General features: G+C 43.1%; 9 non-coding genes and 1 pseudogene across 9 annotated transcripts; 2 read left to right on the top strand and 8 right to left on the bottom strand.

Moving 5' to 3' along the window:
* Nucleotides 1-12368, bottom strand: part of LOC130222303 (zinc finger protein 208-like) — a 758572-nt pseudogene that overhangs the window by 494737 nt on the left and 251467 nt on the right.
* trnaq-uug (transfer RNA glutamine (anticodon UUG)) lies at nt 271-342 on the bottom strand. The gene has a single exon. It is a non-coding gene; the product is annotated as a tRNA-Gln (tRNA).
* On the bottom strand, nt 1463-1534 carry trnap-ugg (transfer RNA proline (anticodon UGG)). Its single transcript has one exon. It is a non-coding gene; the product is annotated as a tRNA-Pro (tRNA).
* Nucleotides 1944-2015, bottom strand: trnaq-uug (transfer RNA glutamine (anticodon UUG)). Its single transcript has one exon. It is a non-coding gene; the product is annotated as a tRNA-Gln (tRNA).
* Nucleotides 2484-2555, bottom strand: trnap-ugg (transfer RNA proline (anticodon UGG)). The gene has a single exon. It is a non-coding gene; the product is annotated as a tRNA-Pro (tRNA).
* trnaq-uug (transfer RNA glutamine (anticodon UUG)) lies at nt 2965-3036 on the bottom strand. The gene has a single exon. It is a non-coding gene; the product is annotated as a tRNA-Gln (tRNA).
* On the bottom strand, nt 4149-4220 carry trnap-ugg (transfer RNA proline (anticodon UGG)). The gene has a single exon. It is a non-coding gene; the product is annotated as a tRNA-Pro (tRNA).
* On the top strand, nt 5359-5477 carry LOC130223949 (5S ribosomal RNA). The gene has a single exon (XR_008837056.1). It is a non-coding gene; the product is annotated as a 5S ribosomal RNA (ribosomal RNA).
* trnal-cag (transfer RNA leucine (anticodon CAG)) lies at nt 11186-11268 on the bottom strand. The gene has a single exon. It is a non-coding gene; the product is annotated as a tRNA-Leu (tRNA).
* On the top strand, nt 11363-11435 carry trnam-cau (transfer RNA methionine (anticodon CAU)). The gene has a single exon. It is a non-coding gene; the product is annotated as a tRNA-Met (tRNA).

Genomic DNA, 12368 nt, shown 5'->3' with positions numbered 1-12368 from the left:
ATGGCTAAACATGATGGGAAGAGAGTGGATATATGGCGTATGTTTAAAAACAGAATGGAGATGGCTGTAAAATTGATATTCAACTATTTTATAGTACAAGAAAAGGAGGATGTATTTATAGAAATAATGGTAAAATTAGTGATTGCTGAAGGAGGACCGTGGGAGCATCAAATAGCTATCTCAGCGTATAGTATCGGAACTACTCACTGATTGGTGTGATTGAAAATGGTCTCATTCATTTCACTGATTTAAAGCAAGAAGCAAAGGCAGAGGTTCCACCGAGATTTGAACTCGGATTACTGGATTCAAAGTCCAGAGTGCTAACCATTACACCATGGAACCATGACACTTCTTACAGGCTATCTAATGCTCGGAAACTGGCGTTGAAACAGGCCTCTGTGAAAGCCAAGCTGTCCCTCAAAACAAAAATCAACCGCAAGGGCCCGTCCAGGATTTTAACCCGGGACCTCTCACACCCGAAGCGAAAATCATACACCTAGACCAACTAGCCACTAAAGCATGAAGTTTTCACATGGCATCAGAAGCAGTGCATGGTTGGAAATCTTTATGTAACAATTGAGTCAGTACATACCTTCAAAATCTCATGCGTTGAAGCAAGGCTTGTGCGTGAATTCTCCCACCCAAAACTAGACTCGCAGCCCCAGACCGACAAGTTGAGTCACTCGTTTACTTATAAATTTTTGTTGTCCAGCTGTTTCAGTGAGTAAATTGATCTCATCAGTTTCACAGATTTATGCTGCATGGCAAAACCACACATAATGTTACATAAGTGATTGCTGAAGGAGGATCGTGATAGCATCAAACAGCTATCTCAGCGTATAGTATCAGAACTACTCACTGATTGGTGTGATTGAAAATGGTCTCATTCAGTTCACTGATTTGAAGCAAGGAGAGAAGGAAGAGGTTCCACCGATATTTGGACTCGGATCACTGGATTCAAAGTCCAGAGTGCTAAGCATTACACCATGGAAACAAGACCCTTCTTATAGGCTATCTAATGCTCGGAAACTGGCGTTGAAACAGGCCTCTGTGAAAGCCAAGCTATCCCTCAAAGCAAAAAACAACTGCAAGGGCTCGTCCAGTAATTGAAACTGGGACCTCTCACACCCGAAGCAAGAATCATACCCCTAGACCAAGGAGCCAATAAAAAGCAGCAAGTTTACATGGCAACACTATCTGCTGACTAACCGGCATTCTCTGAAAACGGCCTCTGTCTAAAACCTCAACGCCCTCATAAAACATGAGACAACTGTACGGGCTCACCCGGAATTTATACCTGGGAGCTGTCGTGGCACAAGCGAGAATCATTCTCCTAGAACAGCAAGCCACTGTGCAGGGAAGGTTTTATGTGGTGATACTATCTGCTGACAAACTGGAATTCTTCAAAAGAAGATTTTATGAAAGCCATAATGCCCCCCTGTAAAACACAAGACAGCTGCAAGGGCTCGTCCGGGATTTGAACCCGGGACCTCTCGCACCCAAAGCGAGAATCATACCCCTAGACCAACGAGCCACTAACACACGAAGCTTTCACATGGTATCAGAAGCAGTGCATGGTTGGAAATCTTTATGTAACAATTGAGTCACAACATACCTTCAAAATCTCATGCGTTGAAGCAGGGCTTGTGCATGAATTCTCCCACCCAAAACCAGACTCGCAGCCCCAGACCGACAAGTTGAGTCACTCGTTTACTTATAAATTTTTGTTGTCCAGCTGTTTCAGTGAGTAAATTGATCTCATCAGTTTCACAGATTTATGCTGCATGGCAAAACCACACATTGTTACATAAGTGATTGCTGAAGGAGGACCGTGGGAGCATCAAATAGCTATCTCAGCGTATAGTATCAGAACTACTCACTGATTGGTGTGTTTGAAAATAGTCTCATTCATTTCACTGATTTAAAGCAAGAAGCAAAGGCAGAGGTTCCACCGATATTTGAACTCGGATCACTGGATTCAAAGTCCAGAGTGCTAACCATTACACCATGGAACCAAGAGACTTCTTATAGGCTATCTAATGCTCGGAAACTGGCGTTGAAACAGGCCTCTGTGAAAGCCAAGCTGTCCCTCAAAGCAAAAAACAACTGCAAGGGCTCGTCCAGTAATTGAAACTGGGACCTCTCACACCCGAAGCAAGAATCAAACCCCTAGACCAACGAGCCAATAAAAAGCAGCAAGTTTACATGGCAACACTATCTGCTGACAAACCGGCATTCTCTGAAAACGGCCTCTGTCTAAAACCTCAACGCCCTCATAAAACATGAGACAACTGTACTGGCTCACCCGGAATTTGAACCTGGGAGCTCTCGTGGCACGAGCGAGAATCATTCTCCTAGAACAGCAAGCCACTGTGCAGGGAAGGTTTTATGTGGTGATACTATCTGCTGACAAACTGGAATTCTTCGAAAGAAGATTTTATGAAAGCCATAATGCCCCCCTGTAAAACACAAGACAGCTGCAAGGGCTCGTCCGGGATTTGAACCCGGGACCTCTCGCACCCAAAGCGAGAATCATACCCCTAGACCAACGAGCCACTAACACACGAAGCTTTCACATGGTATCAGAAGCAGTGCATGGTTGGAAATCTTTATGTAACAATTGAGTCACAACATACCTTCAAAATCTCATGCGTTGAAGCAGGGCTTGTGCGTGAATTCTCCCACCCAAAACCAGACTCGCAGCCCCAGACCGACAAGTTGAGTCACTCGTTTACTTATACATTTTTGTTGTCCAGCTGTTTCAGTGAGTAAATTGATCTCATCAGTTTCACAGATTTATGCTGCATGGCAAAACCACACATTGTTACATAAGTGATTGCTGAAGGAGGACCGTGGGAGCATCAAATAGCTATCTCAGCGTATAGTATCGGAATTACTCACTGATTGGTGTGTTTGAAAATGGTCTCATTCATTTCACTGATTTAAAGCAAGAAGCAAAGGCAGAGGTTCCACCGAGATTTGAACTCGGATCACTGGATTCAAAGTCCAGAGTGCTAACCATTACACCATGAGACTTCTCACAGGCTATCTAATGCTCAGAAACTGGTTATGAAACAGGCCTCTGTGAAATCCAAGCTGTCCCTCAAAACAAAAATCAACCGCAAGGGCCCGTCCAGGATTTTAACCCGGGACCTCTCACACCCTAAGCGAGAATCATACACCTAGACCAACTAGCCACTAAAACATGAAGTTTTCACATGGCATCAGAAGCAGTGCATGGTTGGAAATCTTTATGTAACAATTGAGTCAGTACATACCTTCAAAATCTCATGCGTTGAAGCAGGGCTTGTGCGTGAATTCTCCCACCCAAAACTAGACTCGCAGCCCCAGACCGACAAGTTGAGTCACTCGTTTACTTATAAATTTTTGTTGTCCAACTGTTTCAGTGAGTAAATTGATCTCATCAGTTTCACAGATTTATGCTGCATGGCAAAACCACACATAATGTTACATAAGTGATTGCTGAAGGAGGATCGTGATAGCATCAAACAGCTATCTCAGCGTATAGTATCAGAACTACTCACTGATTGGTGTGATTGAAAATGGTCTCATTCAGTTCACTGATTTGAAGCAAGGAGAGAAGGAAGAGGTTCCACCGATATTTGGACTCGGATCACTGGATTCAAAGTCCAAAGTGCTAAGCATTACACCATGGAAACAAGACCCTTCTTATAGGCTATCTAATGCTCGGAAACTGGCGTTGAAACAGGCCTCTGTGAAAGCCAAGCTATCCCTCAAAGCAAAAAACAACTGCAAGGGCTCGTCCAGTAATTGAAACTGGGACCTCTCACACCCGAAGCAAGAATCAAACCCCTAGACCAATGAGCCAATAAAAAGCAGCAAGTTTACATGGCAACACTATCTGCTGACTAACCGGCATTCTCTGAAAACGGCCTCTGTCTAAAACCTCAACGCCCTCATAAAACATGAGACAACTGTACGGGCTCACCCGGAATTTGAACCTGGGAGCTCTCGTGGCACAAGCGAGAATCATTCTCCTAGAACAGCAAGCCACTGTGCAGGGAAGGTTTTATGTGGTGATACTATCTGCTGACAAACTGGAATTCTTCGAAAGAAGATTTTATGAAAGCCATAATGCCCCCCTGTAAAACACAAGACAGCTGCAAGGGCTCGTCCGGGATTTGAACCCGGGACCTCTCGCACCCAAAGCGAGAATCATACCCCTAGACCAACGAGCCACTAACACACGAAGTTTTCACATGGTATCAGAAGCAGTGCATGGTTGGAAATCTTTAAGTAACAATTGAGTCACAACATACCTTCAAAATCTCATGCGTTGAAGCAGGGCTTGTGCGTGAATTCTCCCACCCAAAACCAGACTCGCAGCCCCAGACCGACAAGTTGAGTCACTCGTTTACTTATAAATTTTTGTTGTCCAGCTGTTTCAGTGAGTAAATTGATCTCATCAGTTTCACAGATTTATGCTGCATGGCAAAACCACACATAATGTTACATAAGTGATTGCTGAAGGAGGATCGTGATAGCATCAAACAGCTATCTCAGCGTATAGTATCAGAACTACTCACTGATTGGTGTGATTGAAAATGGTCTCATTCAGTTCACTGATTTGAAGCAAGGAGAGAAGGAAGAGGTTCCACCGATATTTGGACTCGGATCACTGGATTCAAAGTCCAGAGTGCTAAGCATTACACCATGGAAACAAGACCCTTCTTATAGGCTATCTAATGCTCGGAAACTGGCGTTGAAACAGGCCTCTGTGAAAGCCAAGCTGTCCCTCAAAGCAAAAAACAACTGCAAGGGCTCGTCCAGTAAATGAAACTGGGACCTCTCACACCCGAAGCAAGAATCATACCCCTAGACCAAGGAGCCAATAAAAAGCAGCAAGTTTACATGGCAACACTATCTGCTGACTAACCGGCATTCTCTGAAAACGGCCTCTGTCTAAAACCTCAACGCCCTCATAAAACATGAGACAACTGTACGGGCTCACCCGGAATTTATACCTGGGAGCTGTCGTGGCACAAGCGAGAATCATTCTCCTAGAACAGCAAGCCACTGTGCAGGGAAGGTTTTATGTGGTGATACTATCTGCTGACAAACTGGAATTCTTCGAAAGAAGATTTTATGAAAGCCATAATGCCCCCCTGTAAAACACAAGACAGCTGCAAGGGCTCGTCCGGGATTTGAACCCGGGACCTCTCGCACCCAAAGCGAGAATCATACCCCTAGAAGAGGTAAACTATCGAGGGGCCAAGGGCATTGTTTCTGTCGGTGCTGTGTCAAGGCAAGCTGAGCGGCACTTGGCTCCTGGTGCTGCGCCTATTTTTAAATAGCCAACTCTTGACAGTTGCTCTTGCTTACGGCTATACCACCCTGGCAATGCCTGATCTCATCTGAACTCGGAAGCAAAGCAGGGTTGGGCCTGGTTAGTACTTGGATGGGAGACTGCCTGGGAATACCAGGTGCTGTAAGCTTTTTGAATTCCTTCATTTGGCAAAAAAAAATAATAAATAAATAAAAAATAAAAAAGAGGTAAACTATTGAGGGGCCAAGGGCATTTTTTCTGTCGGTGCTGTGTCAAGGCAAGCTGAGCGGCACTCGGCTCCTGGTGCTGCGCCTATTTTTAAATAGCCAACTCTTGACGGCTGCTCTCGCTTACGGCCATACCCCCCTGTGCATGTGTGATAGTGGTACATTCCAGGAAGTGTTTGGCTGCAGTTGGTGAGAGAGGCTCACCACATTTTTCTTCTGTTTAGTTTTATTTTTGACTAAAATACATTTTTGTTAAACTTTTTTTGTGTTTGTTTAGTTTATCCTCCCAGCAGCGTGAGCTGTTTGGGAGGAGTGTTTTTTATTCCTATTTTTTTTTTGCAATGGACGGATCTACAGTGACAGACCTGGCAATGGCGGACGGATTTGAGAAGGCAAATGACAATGGACTGGACAGACGACAACGAGAAACAAACCGATCGGAGAAGGAAGCAAGGAAAAGGATTTATCTAAAAGAAGCAACTGTAACAGTGGATATGGGACAAACAACTGAGGTGAGAGCAATGGATTTAATTAAAGCAGTCACGGAGAGGATTGGGGATGGAAAGATTTTGGCTGTAAGACCAAAACAAAACAAGGAGTATGAAGTAACACTTGAAAGAGAGGAAGATGCTGATGTATTAACAGATGGATTGACTATTAAAGGGATAAACTGTACAGTAAAGAGGCTACAAAATCGAGATTATGTTGTCTTCTTCATGCATCTGCCTGTCTATGTTGCTGATATAGATATTTTAGACAAATTGGATCATTGGGGGAGTTTGTCCCCTTTCAAAAATTAAAAGAAGGTTTTATCCGGGCACAGATATTGAAGATGGGACGAGGTTTGTTAAAACCAGATTCCCCAAGGAAGTGGCATCCCTCCCGTACAGCACAAGAATAGAGACAGCAGAAGGACCACAATACTTAAGGGTGATGCACAGCCATCAGGTGAAAACTTGCAGGCTGTGCATGAGCCCAGATCATGTGGTGAAAGACTGTCCAGATTTTAAGTGTTTTAAGTGCGAGGAAAGGGGGCATTTCGCAAGGGATTGCGATGCGGTGAAGTGCCCGGATTGTAATAAGGTTTTAAATAAATGTGAATGTTGGATGGGGGAAGAGGAGGAGGTAGAGCAGCGGGTAGACAGACAGATGTATGAAGGAGACAATATACAGTCAGAGGACAAAAAAACAACACAAGACAGAAGAACAGAATCTAAAAGTGAAAAACTACAAGAGAATGAGGCTAATGGAAAGGACAGAGTCACTGAACAGGAAGGGACAACATGGACACAAATGGATATGACTGACAGTTTAAGGAATGTTTTGGAAGCAGCAGAATTGAGCAATTCAAATAATAAAGACTTACAACAAGGACAACAGGAAGACATATTTTGGACACAAATGGACATGACAGACAGTTTTCTGGACACAGTGGAGACAAAAGACCAAAGTAATGAGGAGCAAACCGAGTTAGAGGAACATTTACAAAAGGAGGGAAACAAAGAGACACAGGTGAAATCATCAAAAAGAAGAAGATCGACAAAGATAAAACCTAATTTAGAGACTGCAAGGAAAAAACTGCTAAAAGATGAAGAAATTGAATGCGAAAATAAGTATGAGTTGCTAAAGGGCTTGGAAGAGATGGACTGAGATGATGGTTTTTATGAATGTTTTTATCTTATTTATGGTTTTAGGAATTGTGTCTTTTAATGCAAGAGGGCTTTTAGACATCAGGAAATTTGAAAAAGTGAAAGAAATGTGTAAACGAGAAGATGTGATTTTATTACAAGAGACAAACTGGAGGAAGAATACATGAAGGAAATAAGAAAAAGGTGGAGTGGGGAGAATTTTATACAATAATGGGGATGGGAGGCTGGGGAGAGGAGTTGCAATTTTAATAAAAGAAAACAGTGGGTTTTATGTAAAACAATCTATAATGACAAAGAGGGAAAGTGTATGATATGTGAAATGGAGTATGAGAAGAAAAAAGTAATTATGGTGAACGTTCATGCCCCAACAAAGGAGAACAGAAGAAAGAGTATTTTAATGTACTAAGAGATTATTTAAAGAAACATGAAAGAGTTATTATCATGGGGGATTTTAACACTGTTTTTAGTAAATTAGAAATGGCTGAGGGAATGGTTTTTAAAACGGATAAGGGAAGAAAAGAACTAAAATATTGATGGAGGAGATGAATTTAATTGACGTGTGGAGAGAAAGGAATGAACAGACAAAAGAGTACTAAAGAAGACAGTTAGTGGGGAATTTTTTTTGTCAGACAAGAATTGATTTTATTTTATGCACAAGAAATGTTGAAGGTTTATAAGCAAGATCAAATATGAAGAAACAAGTCTGAGTGACCATAAGCCAATGTTTATGAATCTAGACTGGAGTAATGTGTAAAGAGGGCCAGGGGTATGGGTTTTAACACAGCGGTTTTAAAGAATGAAGACTATGTTTTGAGTATAAAGCAAATTATTCAAAAGGAAAAGGGAATGAAATTTATAATGAGGACAAAAGAATGTGGTGGGAGAATGTGAAACATTTAGTTAAAAAGTTTACAATAAAATACTGTAGACAGTTACAAAATTGTAAAAAATATAAGGAAAAGGAGCTGAAAGAAAAACTGGAAAACGAATTGAAAAATGAGAATGGAAAAGATATACAAAAGATAAAAGAACTGGAAGGAAGACAGAAAGAAATGGAGGAGGAGAAATTTGAAGGTGCAAGATTAAGAAGCAAAGCTAAATTTACAGTGTGTTACTGACTCGGTCCCAGTCATTCCCCTCACTGGCCAGCAGAGGTCACCATCCCCGGACTTTTAAGCATTACATCATCCATCTAAACTGATTGTGCACACACCTGAACTGAATCTAGTTAACGACCCACGCTTCCTAAATAAGCGACACTCAAACACCAGTTCATTGCGAAGTCTTGTTTAGCCCCAGCCAGCATTACTGAGCGTTCTTTTCTGTCTGATCTTCTGAGAATAACCCCGGACTGTTTCTGACTGAGTTGCCTTCTGCCTGCCCACGACCCTTGCTTTATACACGGACTGAACCACGCTGCCTGCCCTCGACCCAAGCCTGTCTAACGGATTCTGAACCACTCCGCCGGCCACTGATCTATGCCTGGTAAATCAGACCATTATTGATTACTGTTGATGTGTGTTAACACTTTAGTGCGTATTGGGATGTTTGACTGTGACTAATAAATACTGCATAATGGATCCCTCCGTGTCAGTCTCCTCGTTACACAGTGGAGGGGGAAAAGTGCACTAAATTTTTCTTTGATCTAGAGAAGAGAAGAGGGAAGGCAGAAATGATTAAAGAAATAAGGATCAAAAATGGGAAAATAGTAGAACAAAATGAGGAGATTTTGGAAGAAAACAAGATCAGATTATGAGAAATTGTTTTGCACAGAGGGAGTAAAAGAAAAAGAAAAAAGGGAATTACTAAAGCTAATCAAATCAAGAGTAGAAGAGGGAAAAAAGAGAATGTGACAAGGAGGTAAGAGAAGAAGAAATAAAAGAGCAATTAGTGGATTGAACAAAAAGAAACGGCCGGGAATTGATGGGTTGGGAAGTCAATTTTATATTGTTTTTAAAGATATATTATCTAGTATTTTAAAGGAAGTATATGATGAGATTTTTGAGAATTGTGGGGTAAATAAAAGAATGGGGATGGGCTTAATGAAGGTGATATACAAAAGAAAGGGGGATAAAGTAGATTAAAAAAATTATGGACCTATAACAATGCTCAATACTGATTTGAAGATTTTAGCAAAAGTTTTAGCAAACAGACTTAAGGAAGTGATGCCAAGCATAATAAAAACAAACCAAGCATATTCACCTTATTCCACCCCGCCCACTTTTAATTCTTCGCTCTTCCGCATTTTGTCATCCAACTTCCGGTACGCTGACACAGTACATCAGATGATAGTTTCAAAAGTTTTTACATAGTGTATAGTTAGCTGTAATTTTAGAAAAATGGCATTTAATGTTAGTTCAGTTAATGTTTTGAGCTGGGAGTACGGTGAAACCTCGCTACAACGATCAGATGGTCTCATATTGCCCCATCCATCTTCACCGTTAATGTAGGTAGACGACATGAAAAAGTGGCCAGAGGTAACTTACGGGGATATTTTTAATTACTTTGTCCTGTCACAAGGAGTAGATGGAGCGTCTATGAAGAATTATAAAAGTACCGAAGCCTACCAATATTTGCATAGTGGGAAAGTGGGTCGTGTGCGCCCCAGCCGTGTGCACCCCAGCCAGTCGAGCAGTCCATGCCACTCAGCGTGGGTGCTACTTAGTAAGCAGGGATCAGTGGAGACTACAGGATGTTCGTGCATAGCTGGTTTAGGAAAGTCCTGTAGCCACGCAGCCTCTGTGTTATGGAAGGTAAGTAAATAATACAAATTTTTATGATTTTGTATGTATGGTCATGTCTTGTCACGTTTGTGTTAACATAAGTAAGCTATTAATGTATAACAGTATGATAACGTATTTTCATCATAACACACAGCGGCTGACTTGGTTACCATCTGCAGACTAAGTATCTTGTCAAATCTCTTAATTTGTGAGGTAAAAGGTAAGTGCTGTAAGGTAAGTAAATGTTTAACATCTCCTGAGTCTGAATCCATGATGGCAAGATGCTTTTTTGACGTGAATCCATCAAATGTCATGACTTGACGTTGTAAGAGGATTAGCCGAAAAGCCCTGCGAATCCCATTGAATTAAAAATAAACGGCATCTCAGGACATTCCACTACATGGACAATTGTTTTGATCCCGTTTCGGTGCACTTGCTCTAAAGCCCACGTCCATTGTTTTGAACACATGCTTTTGCGAGTTGCTGTGGACAATGCCTTGATGTTGCGCAAACGCCTTAAACCTTACGGTCTACAATGCCCATTAACGCTGCCAGAGCCACTGCTATGCTGCGTAAATTGTGGCGCAAATAGATTGATGCGGCACTTTGTCAGTGTTACTGTATCACTCGGACATGGCGCCAGAGGGTTAAATACTTGAGCCTGAGATCTCAGCTGTGCAACAGCCACGTCCTCACAGTGAGAGCATGAGCTGTCCGTGGGCACTGCATTGACATGCTGGACCCCCAGACCTGTGATGCGATACTCGTGCCCATCATCCGGAGATAGGAACCACCGCATCCAGAAACGCACATTCAGAACAGCGTCTTGAAAAAGACGCGTTGATTGACTGACACGGCTTTTTTTCTTCTCTTTCCCACAAAGAGTCAAATGTCATGACTTGACGTTGTAAGAGAATTAGCTGAAAAGCCCTGCGAATCCCATTGCCTTAAAAATAAACGGCATCTCAGGACATTCCACTACATGGCATTCATAGGCAATTCTTTTGATGCCCTTTCGATGCACTTGCATTAAAGCCCACGTCCATTGTTTTGTTCACATGCTTTTCCGAGTTGCTGTAGACAATGCCTTGATGTTGCGCAATCGCCTCAAATCTTGCAGTCTACAGTGCCCATTAACGTTGCCAGGGCCACTGCTATGCTTTGTAAACTGTGACGCAAAGAGATTGATGCGGCGCTTTGTCAGTGTTACTGTATCACTCGGACATGGCGCCAGAGAGTTAAATACTTGAGCCTGAACGCACAGCCAAAGATTAGGTTTGTCAGAAGTGGGATTCGAACCCACGCCTCCAGGGGAGACTGCGACCTGAACGCAGGGCCTTAGATCGCTTGGCCATCCTGACATGCACACTTAGCCGGAGCTGTCTCCTAGGAGCCACATCGCAGCACCATGACATGGAAGCTGGTGTTTCACAGCTTGCCCAGCTCCAGCAGTCTGCCTCGTTGGCGCAGTAGGTAACGCGTCAGTCTCATAACCTGAAGGTCGTGAGTTTGAGCCTCACACGGGGCAAGGTGGTAACTTTTGGCACACGGGAGCACTTAGGTGACCAGGCGGTGTACTTTCTTACCTTCAGTGCCGTTTATGCTTCCCGGGGGCAAAAAAGGCTACAGCTCCCCTCGAGGGCATGTGGCGTGCCGTTCCAATAACATCTCCTGAGTCTGAAGCCATGATGGCAAGATGCTCCCATTCCTGTCACGTTGTCGCTTGACGTTTGACGTGGATCCGTCAAATGTCATGACTTGACGTTGTAATAGGATTAGCCGAAAAGCCCTGCGAATCCCATTTTGATCCCATTTCGGTGCACTTGCTTTAAAGCCCACGTCCATTGTTTTGAACACATGCTTTTCCGAGTTGCTGTGGACAATGCCTTGATGTTGCGCAATCGCCTCAAATCTTGCGGTCTACAGTGCCCATTAACGCTGCCAGGGCCACTGCTACGCTGCGTAAATTGTGGCGCAAAGAGATTGATGCGGCACTTTGTCAGTGTTACTGTATCAATCGGACATGGCGCCAGAGGGTTAAATACTTGAGCCTGAGATCTCAGCTGTGCAACAGCACGTCCTCACAGTGAGAGCATGAGCTGTCCGCGGGCACTGCATCGACATGCTGGACCCCCAGACCTGTGATGCGATACTCGTGCCCATCATCCGGAGATAGGAACTACCGCATCCAGAAACGCACATTCAGAACAGCGTCTTGAAAAAGACGCGTTGATTGACTGACACAGCTTTTTTTCTTCTCTTTCCCACAAAGAGTCAAATGTCATGACTTGACGTTGTAAGAGAATTGGCCGAAAAGCCCTGCGAATCCCATTGCCTTAAAAATAAACGGCATCTCAGGACATTCCACTACATGGCATTCCAAGGCAATTCTTTTGATGCCCTTTCGATGCACTTGCATTAAAGCCCACGTCCATTGTTTTGTTCACATGCTTTTCATGAG

The sequence above is a fragment of the Danio aesculapii genome, chromosome 4 (genome assembly GCF_903798145.1).
Source record: "Danio aesculapii chromosome 4, fDanAes4.1, whole genome shotgun sequence".
Classification (NCBI taxonomy): Eukaryota; Metazoa; Chordata; class Actinopteri; order Cypriniformes; family Danionidae; genus Danio; species Danio aesculapii.
This window is presented reverse-complemented; position numbering and strand designations above follow the sequence as displayed.